General features: G+C 39.9%; 1 protein-coding gene across 5 annotated transcripts in view; it reads left to right on the top strand.

Annotated features, from left to right (window-relative positions):
- The first annotated feature begins 1,220 nt into the window (after positions 1-1,220).
- OTUD7A (OTU deubiquitinase 7A) overlaps positions 1,221-25,267 on the top strand; it is a 78,840-nt gene continuing 54,793 nt past the window's right edge. For 2 of the 5 annotated variants that reach the window (XM_079318124.1, XM_079318119.1), the window contains exon 1: positions 1,243-1,261. The gene's annotated coding sequence lies outside the window, so the exon portion shown is untranslated. Of the gene's footprint in view, positions 1,429-25,267 lie in introns of all 5 variants that reach the window. The other 3 variants (XM_079318121.1, XM_079318125.1, XM_079318120.1) reach the window with 3 other exon arrangements.

Genomic DNA, 25,267 nt, shown 5'->3' with positions numbered 1-25,267 from the left:
GAGTGCTTAGTTGTAGAGGTGTATTCCTTAATCCATTTCCTTTTCAACCCCAGTGTTATTGGAAGAGTAGCAGTGAAAGAATGCTTTGGTGTGGAGGAGGTAAATTTAACTGCGAGACAGAACCCACCTGTGTGCACACTGGAATGGCTGAAACCAGGTTAGTTGGGAAGTTGCTGCAACCTTAACTAGACTTTAATAGAAGATAGAAGAGCAGTAACTCATTGTAACGGACCCCACTTTGCAGCGGGTAAAACGGGGATGGCGATTTCCAGAACGAGCACGGAAAGGGAAAGGAAGCGACGGGAGATGGCGGGGCGGAGGAGCGGCCCCGGCCCGGGAGCCACGAGCGGGGACAGGCGGGGCTCGGGCCGGCCCGGGGGTTCGGGCAGGGATGTGCCCGGGGGTTCGGGCAGGGATGTGCCCGGGGGTTCGGGGGGCCGTGCCCGGGGGTCTCGGTGCTGTGCCGAGGGGCTCGGGCAGTGCTCGGGGGGCTGTGCCGTGCCTGGGGAGTTCGGTGGTGTGCCGGGGGGTTCGGTGGTGTGCCCGGGGGGCTGTGCCCAGGGTTCGGTGCTGTGCCCGGTGTTCGGCGCTGTACCGGGGGCTCGGTGCTGTACCGGGGGTTCGGTGCTGTGCCCGGGGTTCGGTGCTGTGCCCGGTGTTCGGCGCTGTACCGGGTGCTCGGTGCTGTGCCGGTGGCTCGATGCTGTGCCCGGTGTTCGGTGCTGTACCGGGGGCTCGATGCTGTGCACGGGGTTCGGTGCTGTGCCCGGGATGCTGTGCCCAGGGTTCGGTGCTGTGCCGGTGGCTCGGTGCTGTGCCCGGGGTTCGGTGCTGTGCCCGGTGTTCGGCGCTGTACCGGGTGCTCGGTGCTGTGCCGGTGGCTCGATGCTGTGCCCGGGATGCTGTGCCCGGTGTTCGCCGCTGTACCGGGGGCTCGGTGCTGTGCCCGGGGTGCTGTGCCCGGTGTTCGCCGCTGTACCGGGTGCTCGGTGCTGTACCCGGGGGGCTGTGCCCGGGGTGCTGTGCCCGGTGTTCGGCGCTGTACCGGGGGCTCGGTGCTGTACCGGGGCTCGGTGCTGTGCCCGGGGTGCTGTGCCCGGGGTTCGCCGCTGTACCGGGGCTCGGCCCGGCGCCGCTGCGGCGGGGGCGGAGCGGGGCGGAGCGCGGCTCCCGGGCCGCTGCGGGCAGCCGGGGAAGGCAGGCGGGGAGGGAGGGAGGGACTGCGGCCGGTGACTTCATGGGAAGGAGGCGGCGGCGGGAGGTGGGTCCCGCTCTCCATCTCCCGGTGCCGTCTGCGGGCGGGCGAGAGGCGGGCGGGGGGACGGCAGCGCTGGGGTGACTCCCTCCCCCCCTTTCCCCCGTTCCCCCTTTCCCCTGCCGGCCGGAGGAAGATGGAGCTCGGGTAGCGAGGCATTGCGGGAGGAGCAGGTAGGAGCTGCGGCTGTCCGGGCGCGGTGGCACAGGTGGGCCCGGCCCCGCCGTGCCCTTGCCCGGGGAGCGCAGCGCCGCGGAGCGCAGCGCAACCGTGAGCGCAGAGCCGCGGAGCGCAGCGCAACCGTGAGCGCAGCGCCGCCCGCCCGGAGCGCCCTGCCGTGCCGGGGATGCGGGGATGCGGGCTGGGCTCTGAGCTCTGGGCTCTCGGCTCTGCGTGCCGGGGATGCGGGCTAGGCTCTGGTCTTTGCCGTGCCGGGGATGCGGGGATGCGGTCTGGACTCTCGGTTCTGGTCTTTGCCGTGCCGGGGATGCGGGGATGCGGTCTGGACTCTCGGTTCTGGTCTTTGCCGTGCCGGGGATGCGGGGATGCGGTCCGGGCTCTCGGTTCTGGTCTTTGCCGTGCCGGGGATGCGGGGATGCGGTCTGGGCTCTCGGTTCTGGCCTTTGCCGTGCCGGGGATGCGGGGATGCGGTCTGGGCTCTCGGTTCCGGGCTCTGGCTCTGCCCCCGCCCGGCTCCCTCTCATTGATGGGCTCCGGGCAGCGCTTCTGCATTGCAGACTCGCTCCGCTCCTGCGTTCGCGGCTCCCTGGCCCGCTGGGCCGGTGCTGCTCGGGCAAGAGGCCGATCCGGGCAGGTGGTTTGTCCTTCTGTGCTTCTTGGACCGTGCCAGGACGTTCGGGGGGATTGACCTCATTCCATAACAGATGTACATATGATATTTGTTCTCCCTGGGAAACAGGATTTGTGAATAACGCTCGTTAGGAGTTCACGGGGTGAGATATAATGTATATAAAACATAATGCAGTGAGGCACACGACCTTACATAATCTAAATTGAGAAAGCTCACTATGCTTACCCTGGAGGTTGTAGGAATATGTCTGTTCTGAGCTTTCTGAAGACTGGTTTGGCACCTGACATAAAAATGCAGTGTGCCCTATAAGCCAGTGCTGAAAATAAAGGAATAAATAGTTGGCTGCTTTTGCTGTGGTTCTTGCTGGTCAGTGTCTCCACACACAGTAATATTCATGGGCATCCACAGCCACAGGGAATGGTCTCTTTGCTGTCCCTGGGATGTGCCTTTAAACTGACCAGCTGAAACACTGTCATATTTCAATTAACTCTTGAGGCTTCTCTCCCTAGGCCTGAATAGTGCTGCATTTCCTAGCATATGGATATAAATTTAATGTAAACAGAAAGAAACCTTTCACACTTTCCATTTAACCTTCACCATCTCAGACAAATACTCAGAACTGATGATCAGGGGAACTATTTTTGAAAGGCCTGGTTTAAAATATGTTGCTGGATGCAACATATGCAACTCATACCATATCTAGGATGATACAGAGTCAGTGTTCTGACTCTCTGTATCAGAAGGAACTAATATCTGATAAATTTGGCCCACATTTTAACTCAGTCCTTACAGATGACATTGAATTTAGTAAAGGTTGCTATGGCACAGATTTAAAGCAATTTGCATTAAGCTTCATGTATCTGTTTTTGGAAAAGGTTGGTTTGTTGGTTTGGAATTTTTTTTTTTTTTTTTTTTTTTTTTTTTTTTTTTTTTTTTTTTTTTTTTTTTTTTTTTTTTTTTTTTTTGCCAATGGATTCTAGAGGATTTTATTCTTGGTTTAATCAGTACACATTTATTCCAGGTAAGGAATTTCACAGAGCTGTACATGCAGGTGATGGTACCAGCCCAACCACTATGCTAATTGTTGCCGTAGTTGTGTCACTTATTTTAAAATTAAGAAATTATGTTTTAATCAGTCCTATACATAGTACAGCTAATTTAAGTTAAAACTATCTTTTAAATATAAACCCTGTGGTGTTTGCAGATTATTTAGAGTCTTGTATGAGTTCACTGGTATTATATCTGTGTTATTTGAGGGGGAAGAATGTTTTTATTAAATTTGTTGTATACTGCATAAACTCAGGAACTTAAAAAATGTAAATATCACTGTGCTGTTATTTTGCCTTCAGTCACTGTGCCCTCTGTATTCTTCATGGGAGGAGAAGAACACTGGCAAGGCATAATTATATATTGAGTTATACAGGAGGGAAGGTTGGACCTGGGAGAAGGAAAGGACTAAGGGAACTAGCAGGATGTTTGTTTCCAGATTGTCTACACCTCATATCTTGCAGTTTTTAATGAAGTCTCCTTCTGTTTAATCTTTTCTGCATTTCAAAAACATGATGAAATCTGAAGCTCATTATGACTCAAATTTTGCCACATATTTTTGGGATTCAGAATAAGCAAGATTAAACATAAACTTTTAATTAAGCAAATTGTAAGCTTAAAATACAGGTGCAACTGTTACTGAGAAAATAACAAAATCGAAAATAGAAAAGGCTTTGTTGTTATTGATGAATTTGTATTCTGCTGGTTCATTTATCATTGATATGACTGTACAAGCATTCACAGATATTTAAACCAAAGCATGGAGCTAAATGGCATGTGGACCTTCTAAACAGATGGATCAGGTTGTGCCAGTGAAAAAACCTTTCATGGTCTGAAAATTCAGCTGTACAGACTTATACAAAAGTAGTTTAGCAGTGAGGTGCAGCACAAATATTGCATGGATATTATATTGCATTTTCCTGTATTTCTTGATTGCTTTTAAGGCAAACCATGACACCAAACAGAGAAGCTGAGTAAGATGGCAGAGCTGTTCTCTAATCCTAGATGGGAACTGATTGGTTTTATTTTAATTAATTGGTATATGCATGTAAATGTAACAATACAACACTTTCACTGTCTAATATTTTCTAGATTGTTTTTGTTGTCCTTCCCCAACTACTGACCCAGGGGAGGAAAAGTCTTTAATCTGACAAGCATGGAGGTACCAGAGATATGATGATTCTCTTAAATCACTGTTTCTGTGATTATTTCTGGGTTTAAATAGATTAAAAAGACAGAGCTAGTTGTGATGTATTTCAAGTCTCATTCTCAGTTTCCTTAAGTTTCTTGTTCTTCTGTTTGAAGGTTGGTGTTGTCTATTTTAGGATGCTGTTATACCAGTGATTTTTAGTCATAGTGTTTTGCTGTGGATTATTGGCATTATCTGTATTTATTTAATATCTCTTGAATGGTCACTTTGAAAAGCTTTGGGCTTGAAATAGAAAATTTGTTCAGCTTGCTTATTAGCTTTTATTAAAAGGGTTTATAAATTCATTTATTTCATTTATCTCAGCCTTTTGAATTACACTTTTAGTAAAAAAACCCCAGAAATCTCAGGACAAAAGTATGAATTTGCTGTAAGTTAGCTTAAAAATGTATTTTCTTATGTATTTCATAGACAACATGAAGGGTTGCTGTTGCTGGAAGTATTTTGCAATACTTGCTGGTCATTTTTCAGACTGAGCATATTTGCAAATCCTTCATGATACATTTAGTCAAATTAGAATGCTTCCCATTGTAATTGAAATTACTTTGGTCAGAACCCTGAGTTTGGCTGCTCTCTGCTCATGATTCCAGTCTTGTATGCAATATTTCAATTTAGCCTGTTCACAGAATGAAGTATGAGGGTTTTGTACAAAGGGTGATGTAGCTATTTTTATCCATCACTATTTTGCATTACTCAGTTCTCTGCAGTGATTTTTTTTTTTTCATTCTCTTAGGATCTGCTGAGTAATCATTTGCATTGAGTAGTTAATCAAAGAAGGAGCAAAACCCATGTAGAACCTGAGCAAGCTGTGGAAGAATTTTGATTCTCATTTTGGTCATAATGGTTATATTTCCATTATTGTTTTCAGAATCAGAGTAAGGAACACTGAGAACTTGTTCTTTAATTAGATGCTTGAAATATCACATTTCTAATCTTGATGCCTGCTGCCATTAGTGGCCTCTGTCCTATGGAATTGCACAGAGTGGTTACTGCTGTGTGTGACCAGGAGATGCAGTTTGTGATGTTATCAGGAATGTGGTTGAATGCCTTTGATTAAAATGGCCTTTGATTAAAATGGCCAGCTGCCATGGTGACAGTGCCATAGAAACTGGTAAAATAATCACTGCCTATTAGGAAATCTGAATGAAAAATTCCCCTCTAGTTTTCTGTCTTTTATGTTTCAGCACCTATGGACAGGAATGAAACTCTGCTGATGTTATATTTGTGAGTGAAGAACATGCTGAATGAATTCCTTTGTGTTGCACAGCAGGCTGGGCTCAGGTGCTTGTATTGGGGCTGCTGGAACATTAAATGCTTGAGTGACTGACATTCAGTCATCCCACAGATGACTTCTAGTCCCAAGAACAAGGGCACTGGGGTAGGAGGCTTTTCTTACAGAGCTAGCATTTAACTTTTTTTCTATTGTTTGAATTTTCTAAACAGTCCCATAACTATAATTTCCTTCTAAAGCAAGGAGGGGTTGTCACTGTGTCCCATAGCCTGTATCTACACAGACACAGCACAGTAGTGAAAGAACTTTAATTTGGGAGCCTGACTTTGTAAAGGGTCTTTTCTGTCTCAAACTACACTAATCTTGAGTACAAGAATGTGAAATAACCACATATGACACTAATATCTCTACTGGCTTAGCTTTTCTCATCTCTTTTGAGATCTATTGCAACAAGAATCAGAGTGCAAGAAGCAGTGGCAGGCTAACATTGCTCTGTCTCTGGTTGGAATGAGTCATTTCACTATTACTGATCAGTAGCTCTGTGGGGTATCTTGCACCCACGTTGGAAATTGCAAAGCAAGGACATGGAGGGATGAACCCAGATGTATCTGTCTGGCAATATACTGATTAAATTTCTGTGCAAACACTTATAGTGCCTGCAAAGTTTCTGAGGTGGTGTGAAGGAACTTTAATCCTGTGTTAAATAGTTTCCTCTCTTTGTACTGAGATCAGTGTAAAGGACAATTGTTTGATGGTGATGAACTTGAGTTTATTCCCTAGATTCACCCTGCACTAAGCAGCACACAGTAGCAGTAAACACAGGTTATCAAGCTGTGTACTTAAATACAGAGATAACACACTTTTTCTAGTCAGAATAACATTCTCACCTGAGGACAGAACCCAGACCAAAGCACTGCAGATAGATGTGTCAGAAACAATTTCAGATCTGCCCATCCCTTACCTGACAATATTTAATATCCCAGGAGACAGAACATACAACCTGTAGATAAAGTTCACATGTGGGAAAGGATTGGTTTAGTGTAAATAAAGCATTTATTTAAGTGAAAAATCATAGCAGCTAAAATGGTTTATATCAATGTTGGTGTTTCATGTTTGGTTTCTCTGCAGTCAAAATAAGCAAGGTTCAAAATAAAGCTATGGGAAGGCATGCCAATATTAAATCATTTAGTTCCAGGCAGTTCCAGGTTTTAGTGACAGTTTTCCACAGAGGTTTGAGGCCTTATGAGATTCTTTCACAGCTTCTTATCTTGTATAGTTTTGATATCTCAGGATGGCAGGTGAGAAAAAATCAGATATTCTATTACTGGACTTTTTTCAGTATCAAAAAAAGTATTTTTTTCAGTATTTATTCAGTACCTTCTGTATTGACAGTAGACCCATGTTAAAGAATGAATTTTTGAGCCTTGTAGTTGGGAGTGTCTTAGTGGCTAATGAGAACTGTAGAAGCCAAGTATTTCATAGCAATAGACAGCTTATTCCTTCAGGTTTCTTTATATGAATGCATATGAACCTCAGATACACAGAACTCACATCTGTGTTTATAATTGAAGTTTTCTTAGGTGTTTGTGTTGTGGTTCAGTTCAGTGCTCAGTTCCTCAAGAGAGTTTCAAATGAAGTAGGAAATGTTGCTTGCACTTGTAGTGCTCCTTTTCTGAGGCACCCAGAGGTGCTTTGCTGGTTTCCTCTCTCATATTTCTCTCACTGTTAGTCACACTTTTATCTCTGCTCTGGCATTCCAACCTGAGCATGCTTACTAGATAAGGGCTGCATAACAGTTTTGGGCAGGAAATACAAAGATATTCATTAGTGAACAGTCAGCCTGTAAATGCTCAAAGCAGAATTTAATCAGGATTATTGAAAGGATGCCTTTTCTTGGCAAGGAGAGGAAACAAAAAGCTGTGGAAAAATGTTATATGAAGGTTCTCTTGAAGAAACCCCTTGTTGAGATCTGTATTGTCTCCTGGGCAACACAGTTTACATTTTTATAATTCTGAATTGTTCATAATTTCTTCTGCCATTGACAGATAGAAGCCCATGCAGAAGAAAGAGCAGCATCATCAATCCAGAGCTGTGCAGTTTGTAACAATAATTCACTACATCCCCTTTGTAACAGGGGGTACCTGTTTCCAGTCCATCCCAAACACTGTTCCCAGTTCCTTTGCCTTTCAGAGGGAACATCCCTGTGACTGGCACAGGAGGATGTGTCAAACACATGTAGCTGGAAATTTGGCCCCTTTCTGCTGATTTACCAGAGATGAATACTCACTCAGCTCAGTTCTAAGTGTCTGGAGTGATGTTTGCATCTACCTGATAATCTCTGGATTTTCTTTGATACAGAATTTTAGAAACAGAGCTGTTACCATTCTCCTCCCCCCAGTTTTGTCTCCTAAAATATGCTTTACATGAGAAATGGCCCCTTCAAGAGCTACTCAAAAGTTGTCAGGTTTCATTCCACATGCCTCTCATATTTAAGATAAAATATTTTCCTGTCCAGTATAAATAGAGAGGTATGTACTCATGAGAGAAGATATCTCTGAAACCTTTTGGTTGTCATTAAATGTATCTTTACAGAAAGAAACATGTGAAATATCCTTTTGTGGATTTCATAATAAAGTTTACTTCCATAAAAAATTGCTTTATTTTTGTGAGATAAACACTGGGAGAGCACATAATTTTACTGTACATTTTGGGTAGAAATATTCCTACGAATGGCTTTACCCCAATTATTTTCTTATAGAGGTTACAGTAACATGCCTGTCTATGTTTTCTGTGCACCATTTTTCTTCTGAGACTTATCAATGGATACTAAAAGAGTGGATGGACAACAAGTGGTTTAGCTTGTTGCTATTACCATTACTCTATTAAAACCTGTAAGATTATTTTACTGTCTGCAGAGAGCTGCAGATTAAGGCCCAGATATTTTAAAACGTGTCTCATGACTAATATCTATGAAAAAAAGTCTATTTTGAGCTGTTTGAAATGATGCCATGTCAGTATATTCACTTTCAAAGTGGGGTGAAATGTAACTATATAACATAATTTGCCACATAGGTGTGATTTCTGGTGATATTTTATATATTATTTATATATGGCCATGGAAAATACATTATGTTTAGGGAGAAGAAGAAAAAAATAGATTTTCATGAAACCTGTAACTTCATCACTATTGTGTATTTTGTGGTCTTAAGAGCAGCTAATTTTAAAAGTGATTCAGTGCTGTAGAGTAAAATCCTGAGATCTGGGTGCAAAAATGTCTAGGAAGTCAAACTCTAATTACAGTATCTTATTTGTTTTTATTGCTAACCATGATAAATTTAGCCTGGTGTTAATTGTGGTTTTGTAATTTGAGATAATGAGTCCTGTAGACAAGGGTTCACTGAGTTTTGTGAAGGTGGAAACACCAAAGTGGAACTTCCCTGTCTGCACAACTGTTCATGCAAAATGTGACCCCTGGTTGATCTTCTGCCTTAAATTACAAAGAAAATAAAATGCAGTAGCTGGAGATATAAAACTACCTGTACACAGTTATTAGGGGCTTTCAGTACTTTTGAAAGAAAAGATTGTGGAAAAAGTAGTTGAAGATTTATGGATGTGTTCTAGAAACATGAGTTGTCAAATTGCAAAAATATTTGCTGGAAACCTGTAGAAATGTTGAAACATTGTAAAATTATTTTGAATTAGGGGATTAGCGAATCCTCCAGTCATTTGCCAGGGAAGTTGTGTGTGGGTTTTTTTGTTTGTTAGATTTTTTTATTTTAATTTTTATAAATTCCTAAGCAGCCAAGTAAGAAAAAATGTATGGCCTGTTTAATAAAATATCTGGATGGAGAGAACAGCTATTAATTTGCAGAAGTCCTTTATGTTCTTTATGTTGCTTTTTCACATTCCCACTGTTTGCTTGGCTGGAATGTGGTGCTGTTACATATTTGTAGACCTAACAGCTCTTCTTCAAGCCTTGCACTGTAAAATTGGGTCACTGCATATAATGCATGTTGAATAAGACAAGAGGGTGTGTTGTATTTACAGAAAAAGTTAGCAGCACTACCTCACAGTATTTACAGGAAATGTATTTTGGTTAAGAATAAGCACATTTCCTTTAAATACATTACTGCTGTTCACAAAGTGTTTTCTTCTGGAATCTTCCTCTGTATGTAAATGGTTCAGGATTTAATAAAGTTGACCAAATGTAGCAAAAAGCAGACTATAGCTCCAAGATCCAGTGGCTTGATAGATCTTTTTTTGCAATAGCACATTTAAGTTTTGTGTGGGAATAGTTGAGATAAATCTGGGGGGTTTTTTTCAGAGACAGATTAAAATGAATTGTTTTCTATCAGTAGCCACACAGAGAAATTTGTTTTAAAAGTTTCCAATGCTCCTTGCCTCAGTTGAAAAATTGACTACAGGTCCTTAAGAGATCCCATTAATCCTTTTATTGGGATTTAAATTTCTAGGGATGAGGGATGTCTGGGATGTGACTCATTAGTTTTCTGAGGCTGGTGGGACATTTATGAGTTTTATGGTCTGATCTCCTGGAATCACTCTAGCTATAGAACTCAGCAATGGAATTTCTTCTCTAAATTCTATAGGTCTTGTTGAATTCTATCATCCTTTTCAGAAAAAACTCCCACTCCTAGTTTATAGAGTTTTAAGTCATTAGATGAATATCATGAACCCATAAAAAGTAGCAGCCTTGGACACAGGTTGTATCTTTGTTGTTCAAAGAAGCTTTTTTGTATTTCCTTTCTCAGAAGAAAGAGTGAGGTTGAATGAAGAGTTTGGGTTAAAACTACTAAAAGAAAAGGATTTCCTTTTGTATGGCAGCTAAGCTGGAGTTTCAATTAAGCAGTAAGTGCGTGCAGATTTTAGAATTGTCATGACCCAAAACATACAAAATAAACATCCTGTATTTATAAAAATGATCACAGAGTGTGAAATGGTTTTTTTTTGCTAGGACTTGCTCTCTATCTTCTTGCATTTTATAAATTTGGAAAGCTCCTGATGGCTTTGCTGGGACCAGGGGTAACTTTGAGAGCTTTGTATGCAAAGTCAGGCTGCTGCTGCCATTGCTCATGTTGGCACTGGAGGATTTTACACATCCAGAACAGTCCAGTGCTTAGGGTAGCAAATGTTTGGGGGAAAAAAAGTCTTCTTTCTTTGCAGAACAAGCTGGGACAGCTGCTGCATTTCATGCTTAGCTGCAGAGCTCATGTGTGATCACTGAAGATGAGGACCTGCCTTAAATGAAGGAGCAGGTCATTAATCTTCTGAGAGCTGTTCATGCAGTTTGCACATCCAGAGACCTTGGGGATAACATAACTTCAGTAGCAGAGCCTGCCAGCTCTTGTGTGTTGGGGTGGTGTTAATTGGAAGAGAATTAGGGTAAGCTTGCATGCTTTCTAGCTGAATTGTCACCAATCTGTTTAAAATATTTTAGTTGCCTTTCTCAGATCTTTACTGTTAATGAAATTACCTCTTAAGATTTTATGCATGTGAAAGGATGCAATAACAGAGCCAGAAATGAAATTAATATGCCATGGGAGCTTTGCTAATGAAATTAATATGGTATTTATAACCTTTTTAAAGAGGCTTTTCACCAGTTAGAGCATAAAATGAACTCCCAGGAGAATAAGATGCTCTTTCTTTGTTCAAGCTTTTATACTCCTGCCTGCTTCTTTCCATGATACATGAAATAGAAATCTTGAAATAAAAATTAATTCTTTGATATCCTTCAATGGATTCCTAACTTTTTTATTATTAATTGTGAACTTTAGTTTTAGATTATGTTGGGGTTTTTTTTAATCTATTAGGCTGTGTTTTCCATGAGGTAGCAGCAACTACACTATAAAATTATTTTTCTTTGATTTGGGGGAGTTAGATGTATATAATTTTTTTCCTTTTTTTTACTGTTTATGTTTTTATTTTGCAAATGGTGAATCAAATGTGCTTAAACATCTACAGAACAGGTTGTATTATTCCTAAGGCAGGCCACAGCTTGCTGAGGAGAACTAAGAGGAAACTGATTATTACTGCTGTCAAAGGTGAGGCAGAGCTAAAACCAGCATGAAGTGGGTTTATTGTGGAGCCAACAAGAGTTTGTGGGTTTTTTTGCATCCAGTGGATCTTCCCTTCCCAGCAGGTTGAGGGCTGGGTAGAAAGTTACACTGAATTGTGCTGTGCCTCTCCTTGAAGTTTCCAGTCTTGGAAAACTCTGTCCAGGGTTCCAGGGCATCCCCTGGCATTCATCTCCATGGATCTCTCATCTCCAGATCAAAGATCATGCTCTTGTCTCAATCTTTGCTGCCTTCTTTCTTTGGCCTCTTTTTCATTCCAAGACTGCTGCTCCTTTTCTTATTCTCAACACTCCAACTCCTGTTTTTCCCCAGTTGAAATAGTGTGCAGAAACACAGTGAGGAGCATTTTAATGGCATTTCTGCCTCTGTGCTGGTTGGTGGAGTCAGGCTGTGACCCTGTCACAGTGCAGTCTGAAACCCAACCAGCCTGCAAGCAGGCAGGAACCTGGGAGAGTAATGACAGGATGGATTTAAACAATTACAGAGAATCCCAGCCCATCTGTTGGACCCAGTGCAGATGCATCATTGGCCAAGGAAATGAGTGACTGAGACCATAACCAAGCACACATGTGCCCAGGAAATTCAAACTTAAGGAGAGTTCACAAGAATGAAGTGCTTTTGTGCTTTGTCACATGAATCACAGAGTGCTGTGTGTCTGTCTCTGACCTGGCAGCAGTCTGCATTGTGTGACCCTTCTGTTTGGTTCAGGTGTCTCTAAGTTTTCAAGCCACCTGTGCAGACTTTAGGGAGCAGGTACCAGTCTTCATTTTAGGGTTCAGGACCCAACTTCACTCACACACATTTGCATTTGCAGCTGAGCTGTTCTTTTCACTGAGCATGGTGCCCAAAGCTGTGTTTGCTGCCATTATTCACATTGTCATAGTCTCTGGCCTTCACTCATGTGAGCATCTTGCCTTTGCAACACACTCTCACACAGAATTTCTAAGTTTACTTGGTTCTAAAGGAATCCAAGTGTGGATTGGTGCTAGAACAGGAGGGACAGCATATGACTGTCATTTTGCATCTCACACGACAATTTCAAGGTTTACTCCATGTGAAGACTTCACATAATGTGAGAACTTTCACATGCTGCAGCACTTGACAACTTGATATGATAAATTTCAGGTGGTGCTATAGTCCTTTAATGATGCAAAAGACTCCCCTATTGACTGAGTGTAGAAACATACAGCTAAAATTTTAAAAAATTAGGGTGACTTAATAGTAGCAAGCAAATGTCTGTTCTTATTGCAAATTCTGATTATTCTTTTATATATTTTCAGCTGGCTTTGTGTTGATGGCCTTTTCCTCTGGTGCTTCCTACATGGTTAATGGGAGGGTGGACTCATTTTCAGAGTCAGGATTCCAGCTGGATGCTCTCTCAAGCTTTTGGGGGCAGTCAAGGTGGAAAAGCATCACTTGTACATCTCACTGTTGGCTGTCCCAATTTTTTTCCAGTTACTAAGGTGCTTATAAATTTGAAAGAAATGTTAATGGGCTTCCTTAAGTTGCACTGTACAAGCAGCAGAGCACTTTCTCTGGCTGTTTTTTTTTTTTTTTATGCTTCAGGATATGTTGGGGAGAAAGCATTTGGAATATGGATATTTTTTATTTGGTGAGGGTATTTTTCCTTCTCTCACATATGTGGTTTAATATAAAGATCATGAACAGTGAGGATTTGCAATGTAATTGACAGTGATGCCAACTCATTATTTCATTCATATATGACCTGGGTGGAAATAACCACACAAGTGCAGGACATAATGGACACAATCTCTGTTTCTACAGTGAATTTTATTGCACAAACTGTGTGAGGTGTGTTGCTGCAGACCTGGCACTGAAAGGGCAGCTGGGCTCCTGCTGAGTGCCTGTGTGGTTATTGGCTCATTGAATAACATCTCTTGTTATTAAAACATTTCCTGCCCCATGAAGAGCATTTGCAAAGTGATGTTATGATAATCACCTCCTTGATGGATATATCAGGTGCTGAAGTGCAGGCATGGAATATTAACAGCACATCTCTCCTCAGTCTGAGATATTTGTGGTTCTCTTAAAAACTTCTCAAAGATGCAGAAGAAAGGAGAGTAAAAAAAATTTAAATGACCCTTTAAAATCAAATGGTTCTCAACTCCTATTAACCTGTCATTGCATCTTCTGGCAGCACAATTTTACCATTTCCAATCATTCCCAACTCTACTAAATACTCAGAGGATTAACACTCAGATTCTGAATTGTACTTTCTTCTCCCCTTGATAGGTCACTTAATGGGGGTGGGGGGAGTAAGGGAATGTGTAGAAAACAATTGCCAAATTTGTAAAAACTGAAGGGAACAGCTGCTTCATACATGTGTTAATCAACTGCCCATGGCAAGTGAAGAGGGTTTTTGATATTCAGAATTCTATGAGCAAAGAGACCTCTGTGTCTGAGGCAAAAGTTTTAACTTTAGGGAAAATCAGTGCATAGAATACAGCAAATGTGTATTCTTGAACTTAGGGCATGAGTTTTGTGATTTGGGTTGGGATTTTTCATTCACACAATTGAGTAATTATACAGTTTCTTGAATAAACTGGAAGATACAGACTGTTGACCCCTTAGGCCATTTTAATTTTAGACACCTAAATTTAGAGTTTGGACTCTTGTTTAGAGCACTGGATTTGAGAGATTTGGACTGGAACCCAAGAGCTTCACCCTGTCCCTGCTTACATTAGTGTCATCTCTCTGTACCTCTCCCTAATAATAAAATCAATAGCACTTCTTTCTTTATTGAGACCTTCTCAAATTGCTTTATTCATTTTTTCACTCATTTTGCTTCAGAAGGTATATATGCTGCAGTGCCTTTTATTAAAAGCAAAATATGAAGCAGATATGGAGTGCAGAGTTTTTTTACTTATAATTAGAAATTTACAACTGCCTGCTTTAGGTGAAGCTTACTGTGGAGCTCTGCAAATAGCTGTGCTGCTTGTTTTGTCATAAAATGAATTTATAGATTATACAAAGAAAGGTTACTTACTATGGTTTTTTAGAGTTAACTAATATGTTCCCATCATTGCCTGGATTGCAAAGTAAAAGTCACAATATGCAGTGAATCTTTAGGATTCTATAATCAAGAAAACATCTTCAAATAATAAAAGTTACTACATCTATATATAAGAGAGAGTGACAGAAATGTGTTTTGGAAGGGAAAATAGTCTTTGGTATACTCAGCACAATTGCATATTCAACCTGTTAGTGCAGTTCAGCACTGGAAGCCAGATCCAGCACTTTCTGTGCTGGGAGGAATTAAAATCAGATCAGTGCAGCTTTACATGAAACCAGTAGTCTCCAGCTATACAGATAAAACCCAGAACTAAATTCTGTCAGCCAGATTTCTGAGTTGGGGTGCATGGCAGACACATAGTGGAGCTCCAAAAGACATCAGGGATGCTGATCTATGATATTGTATACCACAAAACCAGAATTGGAAGTGATCCTGTATTCCTTTAATCACTCTCTTTTATTCTCAGCAGATCAGTGGAATTAAGCTTTGGGCCAGACAGTGACAGCCCTTTATGTGAGCTCTGCAGAAAGCAGCCATCATGAAGGGTTCTTTATTTTTATGTGTAATTTGGGAAGACAGCAGTGTTATTTTCCAGTGCTGTGGAGAAACTAATATACATTTCATGAACCATTTTTTGTTTCATGCTTCAGTGCTATCCAAGTGCAAACATCAGCAAAATCTTTCATCCCCCACCTCTCCAAAGCCATGAGCAACATCAGCAGTGCCCGTTCTGAGATTTGTTACTAACACAGTCCTTTTTTTCTTTTAAAATTATACATATTAGCAGCTGGTCAATAATTCCGTGTAGTCATTAAGGCACAAGATACAGAAATAAAAATGTGTGAGTTTCATGAGCCCTCTCCTGGGCAAGGCCCCAGAAGGAAGGAGCAGTCTTGTGTCAGAAGGGTGGAAGGGTCAGGAGACATGGCCAGAGCATCACTTGAGACCTGCAGTCACTGCACATTTCCCAGATTAAGAGAAGGAAGACAGTAAAAAAATGCTCATCAGGGGTAAAAGCCTTCTTTTTCCCTTAAATCACTGGTATAATTTTAATTTCTTCCAAATTATGAGCAGTAGGGTTGTTAAAAGTTCCATGCTGCCTTTCACACCATTTTTTATCATAGTTCTGATGAATGTTTTTTTTTTTTGGCAGCAATATTTCACTTTTCTACATGTTAGGAAGTCCAAAGTTGCTTGACTTGGATGACTGGATACAGTTTTATCTGAGGAATATGTAATTCTGTCTAATCAGAAATGCTATTAATGATCTACAGCTATTAGATGGCAGATGAAATATCCAGTTTGGGTTGTGTTCTACATAAAAGAATAAATAGATTATGTAGAAAATTGTTTAGGACAAAATTAATGGTGCATGTTTCATAGATGTTCCATGTTCTGAGTGGATACATTAAGACTCAGTTTGGATAGTTTATCTTTTTCAACAGGCCAGATTATACAATCCAAAAGAATTTCAAATACTGAGAACAAAAGGTTTTCTATTGTGTTGGTGGTTTTTTTTTTCTGTAGAAAGAGCTGTTGAGTTTGATGAGATGCCTTTCTGAAATGCAATCAGCTCTGGTATAGGAGATTCCATGTATTGGAGAATGAAATGTGATAGTTAAGGCAAAGTGAGAATTGAATTCAACAGATATCCAAGAGAAAAAATCTGTAAATCAAAGCAGCTACAGAATGCAAGGCCTAATATACTGTAGCTTTCTGAAAGGATGCTGTACAATAATAGTTGTAAAATGCATTTGTAGCAGTAGGAAACAAATATTTCAAATAAACAGCTATAAATTTATGACTGAGTCCTTTACTATCCCCTTTTCTGTGGGTTTCAAAACCTTCCATAAAAATAAATTCTATTTTGGTATGTCATCAAGTTAATTTAAAAATTAATTTTATTATTCAAACAAGAATAATTTTGTAATGCAGTGCCTTAGGCTGGGAGTTGGAGACAGAATTCACTGAATTTTCAATCCAGTGTACTACAGCACTCTGTGTAACTGGGTAGTTAAAGATGCTGTACAAATTCAATAATTAAATGGTAACAGACTTATTTTTCCAAAAAGCTTGCTCATCTGTCAGAAATCATTACTTTTTTCCTCTTGGTGCACATACACGTTTTGCCTACAGTGTGTGGGGGTGGTTTTGCTGTGGGTGTCTGAGAATGTGCTTTTGATTGATGAGCTAAGCTGTTTCTCAGGTACTGGAAGCAAATAACTTTGGATGCAGCACTCCAGAAACTGCTGCTCCTGCTCCTGCCACTGGCTTTGCTTGGCTTTGTGTTCCTGTGGTCATTGCACTGAATGGAGTAATTAAGACAAAATGTTTTTCGGTGTGCACATCATTCCATGTGCCTAATTGGATGGGTGAGGAAATTTGTGGATGGTATTTTCAGAGGAAATGTCTTCTGGCATGGGTTTGTTCATGTTGTAAATCACAAGCATAAAATGTAAATCACATGTGGCCACTGGAAGCCTCTTGCAGGGCAATGTGGAGCCTTCAGGTGTGTGGCCTCTTTTCTTCTTCATTTTTGCACAGCATTATGTGAATGTTTCTCCACTGGCATGTTTCACCTTCCTTTTTTCAATGTGGTAAATTATGGCTGCAGTTGAAGAAAACCCAAGAAGAAAAATTCCTTCCCCTTCTGTGTAAGAAAAAAATTAATTTATGAAAGTGCATGTTATACACATTTGTAAATATACTTGTTTTTTCTAAGAGCTTGTTCTTGACATAAACCTGGATACACTGGAAAAATACACAAGTTCCCCCATCATGCAGCTGATCTGTGTCCATTATTTTGTACCCTGGTGCCATCTGTCCATTGGCACTCTGCATGGATGGAATAATAGGGAGAAATTCCAATTAACTGTGAGCAGCATATAGTAGATATTGATGGTTTTCTGATTAATGGAACAGCATCAAGTGCTCTTTGACTTCTTAAAGAGTTCCTAAAAATCTTTTGACCTTTTCTTCTTATGATACTGTATTAGTTCTAAAATATGTTGCAATAACTAAATATTGTTTTAAACTGATTTTAAGAAATCTAGACTGAAATTCTGAGAAAATAATATAAAAATGTAAAGAATGTGTTACTTTATAGAGAGAGAATCTACATTATGCTAATAATCTGTTTTTTTACACTAGTTCCAGGGTTCAGCAGTGCTCATTGCTGAAAACCTCACTCCTGCAGGACTCTTTCATAGGAAATCTTATTTCTTACAATCAGCCAGCTGAATTGCACATCTATCTGCACTTTCCATCAATCTGCTCTACATGACCTGCCCAAGCCAGGCAGCACTGCAGCATTTTTGGATGGGAGTGCTCACAGCCCCTCTCCAAGTACAAATTTCCACATTACTACTCTTTGCTGTCTTCATTCATTCAGGGACAAGTGTCTTAATTGAGCTCCCAGGCAGTTCTCTGCTATTTTGTTTGGAAATAATTTGCAAACCTTTGTTAGAAAAGCAAACAGAGGCAGGAAATGTAGCTAAAACCATGAGGGTGCATGTGGTGTGGGAGGTGTAAAAACCCTGCAGCTGCTCTGGTGGAAGTCCCTAAGAGTTTACAAAACTTCAGCAAAAAATCTTGTTTCAAGTTAAAATTTAAAAGTTTTTTTTTTTTTCCTGGCCCTCTGGATACATTAAAATATTTTGGGGAAGATAAGTTCAGTTTCTCCCCAGACATCTCTTCAGTGTTTTGTCCCTATAAGCAGGTCATAGAATTGAAATTATGATTTATTCTTGATTTCTCAGATGGAGCATGCAGTTACAGAACCAGAATTTTGTTTTTACTGTGGCATTGGCAGTATTCATAAAAGCCTGTGGTACACATATGTACACCCTTAAGCTGACAATTTACAGACAAAAAAATCCCTTATGAAAGATAGTAAGGTTTTTTCCCCCTTCTGCAAGAATTGCCTTCCTGTGGGTGGGAAATGTTTTGATAAAAGAGATGGGGATGAATATGGAGTTCACTCTGTCTTGGAATATTGGTCAATATCTGCTTCAGCAATAAAATAACATTTAGCTAGAGTGAGAATTTCCAAAGAATCTGGAGAATATTGACAACCTTGCATTATTTAATTTTGAGGGTGAAGCTATAGAGAAAAAGTGATTTTATTTTCTTCTCTTAGTAAGCACACACAAAAGCTTCTAAATTATAGAGAAATTAAAACCAATAAATTAGCATTGTAATACAGTGAATTTTTCCATTCGTGTTACGAAGATTTTGAAATTAATGTTAATTTTTCCCTTCTGGAGCCATGTCAGCTCTTTGGGAGCTCAGCCTTTACCAGAGAGGGGCATTCTGTCCTGCTCCAGGGATTATTCTCTGGGCTCCTGTGGGTTTCTGTGTCTGGAACTCACCTGAGGCTGGTTCTTGTCTTGGGTGCTTTGTAAAGTCTTTGGGGGATTGTCTGGGAATTCCTGCAGTGCCTCTAATCAAGCCATGGCACATGCAGTAGGAGTCACAATTCCTCTGGAGATGCAGAAAAGTCCTGGATGTGTGGATGTGTGTTCAGCTCAGATGTACCATGTGCAGGATGTCAGGAGGAGAGACTTGCACACAGCAGAGAAATCCAGCTTTGCCTGAGACTGGGAATTTGATGTCCCATCTGACCTAAATACTCAGTTTGTTTTCTGACAGGAAAATCATAAATGGCAATATAAGACATAATTAAAGCTTTCTTCCCATATTCAATTTCCAGTGCATCAGCTTCTGGAGAACTAAGTAGAGATAAAGGGGATGGGGAAGGGATCACACTGCAGTAGGCAGCAGATGGACCAAGCCAGTCTTTACCCTGTTACATGAATAATTGCAGAGCTATGGTTTAGAGATGAAAAAATATGCCTGTTAATCTAGAAAACTTTTATCTGGAAGAACCTCCACAGATTCTTGAGAAGGACAGTTTAGAATCCACATTCTAGGTTTTTTTAATTCTGAAATACTTGGTCTGCCCTGAGCAGCACCAGGCATCAGGAAGATCTGCCTATCCTGTTCAATATCTCAGCTGGCTCTTTGCTGAAGCTATTTATGACTTTTGTAAATGTTATTGCAATGATGATCTGCACTGTGTCCTCACATCTGCTTGAGTGTTAATTAGTTTATTGTTTTCCACAGTGCATTAAAAGCTTTTCTGTTCCATTTAAGGTTTAAACTGTAATTCAATCCTAATGATGCCCCCCATGGAAGGCAGAGTTACAGAGCAGGAGGTTAGCATGTGGGATTCCTTTCCACTGTGTTGCTGCCTTGGCATATTATCTCTTTGACATCTTTGGTAGATGAGTGACTGAAAAGAGATTGAAAGACAACAAAGAGATTTTGTTTTCTCATCTTCTGTAGGTATCCCACTCTCCTATTCTGCTGAGTTTTTCTGTTTCAGTTTGTGTCTCAGCAGGAAATATTCCAATTAACTTACATCACAGATGTACCTTGTTGAAGATCAGGGTTCATTTTGCCAGGCACTGCTGCAGTTTTGTTACGTGGAAGTTGTTTTAAAAGACCAATGCCTTCTGTTTTTTCAACTTAGTATAATAATGCTGTAACTGTAGTACTTGAAACTCTGTTTATGGTCAGTTGCAGGGTTTTGTCTCCAGCCTATTCCTCAATTCCCTTCCAGCTGTAACCCCATTGTGTTTTCTGGCTGCTGAAATTGGGCTGGTTTTCTCCTGTGCTGCCCAGTGACAGAGTTGCTCAGTTGGAGGTTTAGTCAGGCACATTTCTGTTCATGACTTGAAGAGGTTTTTACTTCTGCAGGATGACAATCTTTCTACTGAACGTTGGCCTGTGTGCACAATGGACACATTTCTATTTTGTTCACATGTAAAGATGCTCTGCCAGTATTAGTATGGAACATTTTGATTTTTTTCTGGAAGAATGGCATATTTTGCTGAGATTTACAAATTATATTTAAGTTGCTGTATGTATGGTTCTTCATCAGTCAGATGACAACATAAAGTTTTAGTCTTAACTAACGAAAGGATTCTTTTTCTTTCAATGAAAGATAGTGTTGATAAAACTTTGCTAGGTCAACCTTGGAAATTATTTGTCCTTAAGCAGTGTTCAGTCACTTGTAGTCAGGGTAAAGATACTTTTTTCCCCTATAGACTATGGTAATATCTATATTATGAGGCAGTAATGGTTTTATATTGTACTTTCTGTTCTTTCTAAACAGCCCATAACTCATCATTCTCCAACTGTCTTGCTCACAATATGAATTTCAGACAAAATACAATCTAACAAACACCTGCAAAAATAACTTAAAAACTTACCTTTAAAGGTAATAGTAACCATCATACTCAGTTTATTTCTGGTGTATTTCTACTATTGGCCAAGCTGTTATGTTGAAAAGTTGAGCTTCCTGAAATTACATGTTACCTACATCTTGCCATTGTGTTTGAATCACTTTGATCTACAGTTCTACCCAGGATTTTGTTCTGCACTGCAGTTTTTGTGCAGCACTTCAGAGCTCTTTACTTTGCCTAACACTACAGCAAGTGAGTGTATTTTGAAATGTTGGTTTTGGTTATTTGACAGACTCCATGTGTATAGTCTCAGGTGCTTTAAAAATGCTTCTGTAAATAGCTGCTTCCCATAATTACACACATTTTGGATGGATAATATGGAATGTCCTCTAGGAAATTTCTGCCACACATGGCACCTTAACACATACAATAATTTAAAAATACAAAGAGAAAAGAGACAATGAAGCACTGAACCAAGAATGCTGTACTACTTAGGATATTTTTTTTACATTAATGCCTCTTATTTTCTAATAGAAATTATTAAAGCAAGACCCATTTGATATAAACAAATTTCCCATCCCCTGCCATAAAAATATAGAATGTCTTTCTCTTTCTCCTGCTAAAACATTTGGGCCTCTGTGGAGAAACTAAATGAAATGTTACATTTCTGTGTTGTCAGATATCTGTCAGCTGCTAGTAAGAAAAATATTAAATAAATCCTTTAGGCTGTAACTACATGGCTTGCCATAGGGTTAGTTCTCTATTTTAAATTGACAGCTTCTCCTAAATGGGGAAAAAAATCATAGTAGTGATGTTAGTTAAGAGATCTAGATTATCTAAAGATAAAAGTATGTATATTCCTATCTGTATATACTTATAATGCCTTTATTCTAAGGTATTTGATTTCCACTTATTCAAATATTTGCTAATTTCTTTGCATGTTACTTGGTTAGCTGCTCAAAAATTATAGCAGATGTGGGGGGATTGTGCTCCTTTTTATTAATGGGTAGGACAGTTGGCAAATAATCAGTGCTAGGATTGAAGTAGGCAGTTCATCTACAGAAAATCATGGAAATAATTTCTCTGACTTCAGCTGCAGAATATATGAAGGGGATAACATAAGAAATCTGTGATAATCTTATGTACACAACTCTCTAACATGGCATTTATTTTTTTCAGTCTATGGCAAGGTTACATTTCTTGTAGTTTGCATTAGATGCTCCATAATGTTGACTTCCTTCAATCTTGCAAAAGACCTAATTCAATGAAAAAAAAAAATAATCTTTATTATTTTCTCTTAGTAGTTTAAAACATGAAAGAAGAAGTGGAGATTGGAGGATTGTTTGGTTAATAGGTTGGTTGGTTTGATGGTGGATATTTTTTCATCTTTTTGGATGAGTTTTGATGTTCTCCCAATACATATTTGTGTTCTATACAGCAGGGCAGATCCAAGAAAATTCTTGGTAGGAAAATTTACAAAATGTACTGTGTGTTTGCTGGTAGTCTTTAGTAACAGTTCACATTTGTCACTAAGCTCTGCAGTACTTTCCATGTGTAAATATATTTTCTTTAATGTATTCTGGCCTAGATGTGTCTCAGATGGGAGAATTAATTAGATGGGGAATTCCAGGGCTGGAATGGCAATGTAACCAAGTAAATTGACTTCTGTTCAGCTGATGTTGAGTTGTTTTTAAGATTGGTATAATTATTCTCATTTTACAGGCCATGGGGCAGAGGGGCAGCTTCAGAATCTTTGCAGGCCAGCTCAGAGTGTGGCAAATATCTGCTGCTCCTAACACAGGGCTATGACTGGAACAGTGTGGGATCCACTGTTAATTCATGGCCCCTTTTCAGTGCTTAGATGTGCCTGAGATTTCTCTTTCTCCTCTTTCCACTTTCTCCAGCCAAGTTTTGACTTGTCCTCCACAGCTGGAAAAAGATGAAAAGAGTGAGGAGAGGGATTTGAGGCAAGTGGTTTTTTTTGTGTCCCATTTAATGCAAGTGGCTCTTAATGTGTCAGGATGTGCAAGAAGGAGGAAAAGAAGAGAGAAATGTGTGAGCAGAGGTGAAAAACTGTCACTGCTCTCCACTACTCAACAGGCAGAGTAGGCTGATGTCACTGTGACCATAGGAACAAAAAAACTGCAGAGGGATGCTAGGCTTGATTACATCATTTCATAAAATGGGCTTTGCTTTCCTCTTTGCACTACCAGCTTTGATGCAAACGCTGATGTAATGCAAGAACACTCAGTAAAAGTGCAAAACAACCATGCTGTAATTTTGTTAGCTTCAGAGAAGATTCTTTGTTGTTGAAGGAATGGTGATTGGTCACTCATTTCAGTAAGTACCTTTTATAATAGTTGACTAGATGACATTCAGCTGGACTGTCAGAGACACATTTTCATCCTTTGATGCTGTTTCTAACACAATCCCTAGCTGAAATGGAAAATTTTGCTTGTTCATCTTCCTTTACACATACACAGGAACTTGAATAGAGAAGAATGGAAGTCCTGCATTATTTTAATGCATTGAAATATGCAAATATACTTTATTTCCTTTGTTGTTGAACTTCCTGCTTATTGTGCTAATATATATGAGAATTTGAATGGGTCCTGCTAAGAATGCTTATTGAAGCAGGGCTCCCATCTTGCTGCAGTGGGGGCTTGGGCTCAGTTAGAGCACCCAGAATGACCAATATTGAAACAACTTCCTTTACAACTTATTGCAGGAACATGGGTAAATAAGGCATTTACTGAACTATTTGCAAAATGAGAGTTTAAATGTGTTTTGATGTATGTTAATGACACCCAAACACATAGATATTGTAGTGAACTTATCTTGCTGTTTGTGTTGCAGAACTCTTTACCATCTCTGTTAAATGGGATCTATCAGTGTAAAATATCACACCTGAATTTCATACTTTCCCAGCATGGTTTGAGAAATGTTTAGAATGTGGTTTTCACAGGGACTGAGAAGATGTGTACAGGGGAATGCCCTTAGTAAAAGGGAACCATTAAGGGTGTTGTGAAAATAATATTGATTTAACACATGAGATATAATAGTAATTATTCTATTTAACATAATAAAAATGTGGAGGAGGAGGATAATTTTTGTAGTAAATTTTTCTTCACATTATGAAGAAGTGAGTGCATCCTGGGTCATTTTGCAATGAAACTCTATAACCATGTAAGCATAAAACATCAGCTTGGAGCAGTTAATCTAAAATGTTGGGCATCTCTCTTTTAAAACTCTGTCTTGCCTGCTTTTGAAAAAGTAGAGTTAGGCAGTTTAAAATTTTGGTTTTTATGCTATAAAAATCGTTGAGGACTTTCTGTTAATATCATACTAAAATAATCAGACAGTTCTGTTGTTTACAAGAGAAAATATTTTTTTATGTATTTCATTCTCATATTAGGAAAAAACCCACATCCACCTACAAAATTTTCCAAAGGATATAGGAAAATTATATTAAAAAAAAAAAGAAAAAGAAAAAGGAGGATGGGTGAGAAGCTGGCATTCAAATTTCCATGGAAGCTCTGTGTTTATGTAAAGTACAGCAGCTGCACTGCAAATTCCCCTCTCTGGATGACCTCAGTTCTGAACAAGACAGACTGTTCTGGGTGCAGGTGTGATTACTGAATTATTTGTTCTGTTTTAGTGTCAGTCAGTTACAGAGAAGTATTATGGGTAAAATTTGTATCCACTGAATAAAGTGAATTGGTAGATTTGGTATTCCACAGTTCACTATGTGCCTTCCTGCTATTGCAGAAATAGTTTATTTTATTCTCTTGAATTGCATTAGTTAAATAGGACAGACAAGAGGAAGTGACTCCAGCAACAACCTCTGAATACATCAGGCAGGCAGAAAGGCAGGATTGCACTGAAGATGGTGCTGGACATAAAAGACATTTCTGACAGCTGAATTAGGATTTTTTTTTTTGAGAGGTTTTTATGTGTTGTTGGAATTGAGAATTAGGATTTTTTGAACAGGTTTGTATATGTTGTTGGAATTGAGAATTTTAGTTTCTTCTCCATGCTTCTTGAGAAATAGAGCTGTGAGAAATGCTCACTCCTAACACATGCATCCATCCAAACTAGCCTTGGTTTCAATGTGATTATTCTTGTGAGCCTGCCAGCAGTTTTCTAAGCTGCCTTAGATCACATTGGTCTTTGACAGGTGTCTGTACTTATTTATGTTCTGTGTGCCTTTTATCTCTTACCAGTTGATGCAGTTTTATAGGAAAATCCTTTTCTTTCATTAGTGTTTGGTTTAGAGAGCAGGACTAATGCACTGAAAGGTGGTTTGTTCTCTCACACCTGTCTGACCAGACAGGTGCAGTCA

Source organism: Erithacus rubecula (assembly GCF_903797595.1).
Source record: "Erithacus rubecula genome assembly, chromosome: 14".
NCBI lineage: Eukaryota > Metazoa > Chordata > Aves > Passeriformes > Muscicapidae > Erithacus > Erithacus rubecula.
This window is presented reverse-complemented; position numbering and strand designations above follow the sequence as displayed.